Genomic DNA, 7,667 nt, shown 5'->3' on the forward strand with positions numbered 1-7,667 from the left:
GTCGAGCGTGGCCGACTCGTCGCAGAGGAGTCAGTGCTTGAGGAGGGTGCCCTCTCAGCACCCGGCAGTGAAGTACTCAATTGCTTGGACCTCGTGCACCCCTTTGCAGGAGTTGCGCAATTTAGCCCACCACGTCAGGTAATCGCGGGTGGACTCATCTAGGCCTTGAACGCATAGCGAGAGCTGGCGGGGCTTGGGAGGCCGCTTGTAGGTGCTGGTGAAGTTGCGGATGAACACTTCGGTGAAATATACCCAGCTATTAACACTGTAGGGCTTGAGGCTGTTAAGCCCCGTCCGGGCCGTGCCCTGGAGCATGAGCGGGACGTGTTTCACGGCAATGCGCTTGTTGCCGTTTGCTATGCTGACGGCTATGGAGTAGTCCACCAGCCAATCGTCTAGCTTCACAGAGCCATTGTACTTGGGCGTGTCACTTGGGAGGGAGAACCCTTTGTGAAATGGCTCGTCGTGAATACGGGGGACGAAACAAAGCGGACCCATTGCATCTTCTTCTTCTAGCGCCAAGGATCAAGCAAGGCGGTCGATCCGATGGCGGGCGTCATTCCCTCCGACTCCTTCTCGGCGGCCCAGCCGGTCACCGAGAGTCGGGGTGATCAAAAGGCGACGGGGAAACGCGCCTCTCCCTTCGAGGAGGAGGAGGTGGCAGATGGTCCCCCCATCGTTCTACTGCTCGTGGGTGGCCATCTCGGTCGCGCTCAATGGTGATGCGAGTCCGGCTGTGGCTGGCAGCTGGCTCCTTGTCTCATCTGTTGTGGGCGCCGTCTGTTGGCGTCCGGGAGGTCGTGCCATGCTCTTGGCGAAGGGGCGGGTTCTCAACCCGCTGGTTAAGCTCTTCCACATGATAGCCGGCTTCTTGCTGCGCGACAGCCGCGTCGATAAGCTGCTAAACACGCTCCGCCATGTAGCAGCGCTCGTCGCCCTCCAGGTGGTCTAGCTCGTCAGCCGCTGCCTGGGTGGCTCGTATGTTCTCCATAGGCGTGGCGTAGACAGGGCGGTCTACTCCAAACATGCTGGCGATGGCGCCACCTCGCTGCCAGACCGTGCCTATGCGGCTGGGCCCATCAGCAGTCAGCGTGCCGCCAACAGCGTGGTCAACCTCGCACTTGAAGGCCTCGGACAGGCGTCTCATGGTAGCCAGCTTCTTGACGTTCTCCACGACCAAGACGCGGCAAGCTTCCAGCGTCTCGGCATCTGCATCTACCGCAATGGGCATGGACAGGTCTCGCATTGCCGCCTGCAATGGGTCCTGGCCGACTCCTTTGTAAGTCCCATTGTGGCTGACGACAAGCACCTCTGTGACGGTGCTACCGCCGCTCTCTGCGCGAGGAAGCGGGTCGTCGATGACCACCACATTGGTGGGGAAGGAGTCGACGGAAGCAGTGTCCGTGTCGACAAGCATCTGATCGGTGGAGCCAACCGATTCTAGGTCAGTGGTGGGCTCGCTGGCGATGTGAAGCTTGCCGAGAAGGTCGACAAAGCAGCCGAGAAGGTTGACGAAGCAGCTCTCGGAGCTGACTGCTCCCGTGTCGGGTGCGGGCTCGGTGGAGAGGCGAAGCTCGCCAACAAGATCAGCGAGGCTAGCCGCCGCGCAGGAGACTTCTGCGTTGTGCAGCGTGTCGGCGCAAACGCCATCGGGCGAGCCAGGCTGGTTGTGCTTGCGAGGGAGGAACAGGGTTCCCGTCTAGAACAGATCTCCGGACGACGGTGCACCTAGCCCCACGATGGGCGCCAAATGTCAGGGGTGTCATGCAACATATGCCAATGGATGGCTTATCATGGAGGGGCTAATAATACGTCGCCGGTGCCAGGAAACGAGATAAGGAGCAAGCATGCCCTCCGGCGAATCTTACCCAAGTTCGGGGCTCTCCTAGGAGATAACACCCCTACTCCTGCTCTGCGGGGTCTCCGCATGATCACTCAAGCAACAATGGTGGCTACAAGTTTGCTCCTTGAGCTGTTTCTCTAGAGGGGGAAGAAGAACAAGGCTAGCCCTAGCTTACTCCCTCTATATGTGTGTGTGGGTGTATTATGGTCTCAGTGAGGCTGAACCCTTTGCATGGGTGCCCTGGGGGGTTTATATAGGCTTACCCCTGGGGTACAATGGTAATCCGACCGGGTGTAGGACCCGACTATCAGTGTCTGTTGGTACCGGCTTCTCCATCGACCGCTGGGGCCCGCCGCCTGGTGGGTACCGCCGGCTGCCTCGTACTTAGCCGACAGGCCCCGCCCGCCGCTCGCGGGTCTCGCTAGTTGCTCATTACTGTGCAATGCTGTTGATGACGTGTGCTTTGTCGGGAGGAGCGTGGCTACCGTACCCACCGCCTGGCGGTCGTTCACTGTAGCCACTCCCCGTCTCTTCTGATTAATGGCGCACAAACTCTGAGGGAAGGGGGAAGGCCGGCTGCTGGGAGTCGGCCTCCCATCTGCCGGCTGGCGGATCCCGCCACCTTCTGGCTTCTCACTTACAGGTAGGGCCCACCGCCTAGGGCCATACCAACAGCTCGTAGTGGGAGCATGGTCTTCTCTTCCATGGGTGATGTCATGGGCTGCATGGCAACAGTGCTGCGCCGCCCGAGGGATGTCCGCCCAGTACGCCGCACTGTAGCCACGCTTTGCCCTGGATTTGGGGGTGGCAGGCGTTGCTATAGCCACGCCCCATCTCTTCGTCATAATGTGGTGCAAACTTTGAGGGCGATTGGGGCCGCCTGCTAGGAGCCAGGTTCTCTGGAGGCCGTCTGCTAGGAGCCAGCCCACTGCGGGGCCATCTTCTGAGCCTTGTTGTCTTCTGGCGGCCAGCCACTTGGTGAATTGAGTGGCTCTACAATATTCTCCAAAGTTGATTTGCGTAGTGGATACCATCAAATTTGTATGAAATTGGGAGATGAATGGAAAACAACATTCAAAACAAAGTTGGATTATATGAGTGGTTAGTCATGCCTTTTGGGTTAACTAATGCACCTAGTACTTTCATGAGATTAATGAACGAAGTTTTACGTGCTTTCATTGGACGATTTGTGGTAGTTCATTTTGATGTTATACTGATTTATAGCAGATCTTTGGAGGAACATTTGGAACATTTACGTGCTGTTTTATTTGCTCTACGTGATGCATGTTTGTTTGGTAACCTTGAGAAGTGCACCTTCTGCACCGACCGAGTATCTTTTCTTGGCTATGTTGTTACTCCACAGGGAATTGAAGTTGATAAAGCCAATATTGAAGCTATTGAGAGTTGGCCGCAGCCCAAAACAGTCACACAAGTGAGGAGTTCTCTTGGACCAGCTGGTTTCTATAGGCATTTTGTGAGAGATTTTAGTACCATTACTGCACCTCTCAATCAGCTTACAAAGAAGGATGTGCCTTTTGTTTGGGGTACCGCACAGGAAGAAGCCTTCACGATATTGAAAGATAAGTTGACACATGCTCCTTTACTCCAACTTCCTGATTTTCATAAGACTTTTGAGCTTGAATGTGATGCTAGTGGAATTGGATTAGGAGGTTTGCTATTACAAGATGGCAAACCTATTGCAAACTTTTCTGAAAAATTGAGTGGGCCAAGTCTGAACTATTCTACTTATGATAAAGAATTATATGCTCTTGTTCGGACCTTAGAAACAAGGGAACATTATTTATGGCCCAAAGAATTTGTTATACATTCTGATCATGAATCTTTGAAACATATTAAAAGTCAAGCAAAACTGGACCGTAGACATGCTAAATGGGTTGAATTCATGTAGACTTTCCCTTATGTCGTTAAACACAAGAAGGGTAAAGAAAATGTTATTGTTGATGCATTGTCTTGTCGTTATACTATGCTTTCACAACTCAACTTTAAAATATTTGGTTTGGAGACCATCAAAGATCAATATGTGCATGATGCTGAATTTAAAGATGTATTGTAGAATTGTAAAGAAGGTAGAACATGGCACAAGTTCGTCGTTAACGATGGATTTGTGTTTCGTGCTAACAAGCTATGCATGCCAGCTAGCTCTGATCGTCTTTTGTTGTTGCAGGAGGCACATGGAGGAGGATTAATGGGACACTTTGGCATGAAGAAGATGGAGGATGTACTTGCTGCACATTTATTTTAGCCACAAATGAGACCGGATGTTAAGCGTTATGTCGCTCACTGCACTACATGTCAAAAAGCTAAGTCACGACTCAATCCTCATGGTTTATATATGCCTTTGCCTGTACCTAGTGTTCCTTGGGAGGATATATCTATGGACTTTGTTTTAGGTTTACCTCGAACAAACAAGGGGAGGGATAGCATATTTGTTGTCATGGATAGAATCTCGAAAATGCCACACTTTATACAATGTCATAAAAGCGATGATGTTGTTAATGTTGCTGATTTGTTCTTTCGTGAAATTATTCACTTGCATGGTGTGCCAAATACTATCGTTTCAGATCATGATACTAAATTGCTTAGCCACTTTTGGAGATGTTTATGGGCTAAGTTGGGGACTAAACTTCTTTTTAGTACTAGTCGTCACCCCAAACTGATGGTCAAACTGAAGTACTCAATAGAACTTTGTCTACTATGCTTAGGTCTGTTTTGAAGAATAATAAGAAAATGTGGGAAGAATGCTTGCCTCATATTGAATTTGCTTATAATTGTTCATTGCATTCTACTACTAAGATGTGCCCTTTTGAAATTGTGTATGGTTTCCTACCTCGTGCACCTATTGATTTGTTACCTTTTCCATCTTCAGAGAAGGTTAATTTTGATGCTAAAGAACGTGTTGAATTGATTTTAAAAATGCATGAGTTAACTAAGGAAAGCATTGAGTGTATGATGCTAAATATAAACTTGCTGGAGATAAGGGTAGAAAACATGTCGTGTTTGCACCTAGAGATCTTGTTTGCTTACATTTGCGTAAGGATAGATTTCCTAATTTGCACAAATCAAAGCTAATGCCACGTGCTGATGGTCCTTTTAAGGTGTTAGAGAAAATAAATCATAATGCATATAAACTTGAGCTGCTTGCAGATTTTGGGGTTAGTCCCACTTTTAACATTGCAGATTTGAAGTCTTATTTGGGTGAGGAAGATGAGGTTCCATCGAGGACGACTTCATTTCAAGAAGGGGAGGATGATGAGGACAACAATACCATTGTTACACCCACAACCCCTGCTGCTATACATACTAGAGCTCGCGCACGCCAATTAAATTATCAGGTACTTTCGTTTCTTGGTAACGATTCTAATGTTCATGAGAATATGATGCTGCCTAAATTGGATACATTTGTTTTGCTTAGAAATGAAGGGCCTAGCTTGGATAAGAGGGATGAACACTGGGGAACAAGAACGAAGTTACAAGTGATGATTTCAGGACTTTGAAGCCATCATAAGGAGTGCATGAAGCCTTGGACGAAATATACAAGATGCCACTTCATAAATTTTGTCCAGAGGCTATTCTAGGTGTTGCATCACCTTATTATTGGGCAGAGGCCCATGTATTTTCGAAATACTTAAGTATAGGCTGTTTTTAGAGTCCGTATGTGTGGGGAAACAAGATTTAGGGTTGGTTTCGGACCCCTCCTCCAAGGGCCACGAAATTCCCCCCTCTTCCTCCATATATACAACCCTTAGGGTGTCGTTTAGACTTTGGGGGGTTCTGTTTAGATTAAAAGTTTGCCATAACTGCAACTTTGCGTACTTCTTTTGGGTTCAACGACCAAACAAAGACGTCACATAACGCCACCTTCATCAACAAAGCTTTCATCTTATATTTGCAATATCCAGATTGCAATCTTAGTTTCTTGCCTGTTCTTCGTTTGCTTGTAGGAAATAGACCTTCGTGGCCAGGTTGATCTTGCTCCGGCGTGGTCAGTAACCTCTCGGAGTTGGTTTAGCGATTTCTAAGGCATGACATCTTCGCACGTTCGTAGTCGGATCGTCAAAGTCTACTACTCCAAAACGATAATCACCTTCTCATCGAAAGACGAGACACCTTTGCCTCTATCACGAATTGGTTCCCCATGGCCCTCAAGGATGGCGCGCACTCGTGGCTCCTGAACCTCCCTGCGGGATCGATTTCCTCCTGGGATGAAATGCGAGAGCGCTTCATCGCCAACTTCTAGGGCACTCATGACCGCGCTCCCGTTGTGAGCGACCTGTGGCGCATCAAGTAGCAGCCAGGGGAGACCCTGCACAAATACATCCAACGCTTCACCAACATTCATCTCAAGGTCCCCAAGGTGTCAGATGAGGCCATCATTTCGCCGTTCACTGATCGCGTCCGGGACGTCAAGATGAAGGAAGAACTTGCCATACATGAGGACCTGTGCTCGGCTCTGGAGATGTTCAACATGGCAACCAGATGCGCGAGGGCAGAGAAAGGTCGCCTCTCCCTCCTTGAGGTCCCGGAGGCTGATCATAGGATAAGAAGGCCAAGTCCAAGGACGTGAAGCGCAAGGGCCCAGCTGGGCTCGCGGCCGAACCCGAGATGAAGCGCGGCTGCGACCATCCGGAGTCTTCCAAGGGCAGCCGCCCGTTCTGTGTCTTCCACAACGTGCACAGCCACAACACCTACGACTGCCAAGAGCTCAGGGCCATCCAAGATGGGCGCCTTGGGCGGTGCCCTGAGCGCAACGACCGCGGCTACGGCCGTGGAGGAGGACGAGGTGGGGGATGCTGGGACAACCGGGACGCCCGCCAAGACTAGCACGTTCAGCCCCGTGAGGATCGCTGGAAGGGCTAGCCTCGCGAGGGCCCCTGGAGGGATCAGCCTTGTGAGGACCGTCCTCAGGGCAATGCTGGCCTTCCTCCGCTACTGCCACCGCCGAGGAGGAACCATGACCACCACCAAGACGATGGGGCTAGGGGCTTCCAAGGCCTCATGCCATTTCTTGCATCCTAGGACACGCTCAGGCACCCGCCTCCCATCGCGCCTTCAAGTAGTTCACTCGCGAGGTGAACGCGGCCCTTGCCAAGCTCGAGGCTTCGCGTCCACTCAGGTGGTCCAAGTACGCCATCACCTTCGACCCTACCTACCAACTCAAGTGTGCGGCCACTGCCGGCACGCTCCCAATGATCTACTCGCCCACCTTTAGCAACATCCTCGTCACCAAGACACTTATTGATGGCGGTGCGGGGCTCAATGTCCTGTTCGACACGCTCCAGGTGCCGTATGACCAGCTTCAGCCTACCAGGCCCTTCTTAGGGGTAACCAACGGCTCCACCATCCCCATAGGGCAGATCCGCCTCCCTGTCACCTTCGGCAAGCGCGACATCTACCGCACCAAACTCATCGACTTCGACGTCACCCTCATTCGCCTCCCGTACAACGCCATCCTTGGATATCTAGCTCTGGCCAAGTTCATGGTCGTGACTCACCATGGCTACAATGCCCTCAAGATGTCGAGGAGCGGCGGCATCATCACGGTCACATGTGATGAAAAGGATGTGGTGTGCTCCCTCGAGCGGGACTACCAGGCTACGGCGGTCGAGAACCCGGATGACAAAGGCGCGCGGTGAAAGAGACGCTGAGGCCAATTGGAAGTTGCAGATCGTCAAAGCTGAGATTGAGGGTTTCAAACCACTCATCAATGAAGTTGTGGCTGATTGCCACGTCAAAAAGAGGCAAATCATTGAAGATTTCTGCTTCTTCCTTGCTCTTAATCAGTTGCTCAAGAGCATCATCTGCA

Source organism: Triticum dicoccoides, chromosome 4A, assembly GCF_002162155.2.
Source record: "Triticum dicoccoides isolate Atlit2015 ecotype Zavitan chromosome 4A, WEW_v2.0, whole genome shotgun sequence".
Taxonomy (NCBI): domain Eukaryota; kingdom Viridiplantae; phylum Streptophyta; class Magnoliopsida; order Poales; family Poaceae; genus Triticum; species Triticum dicoccoides.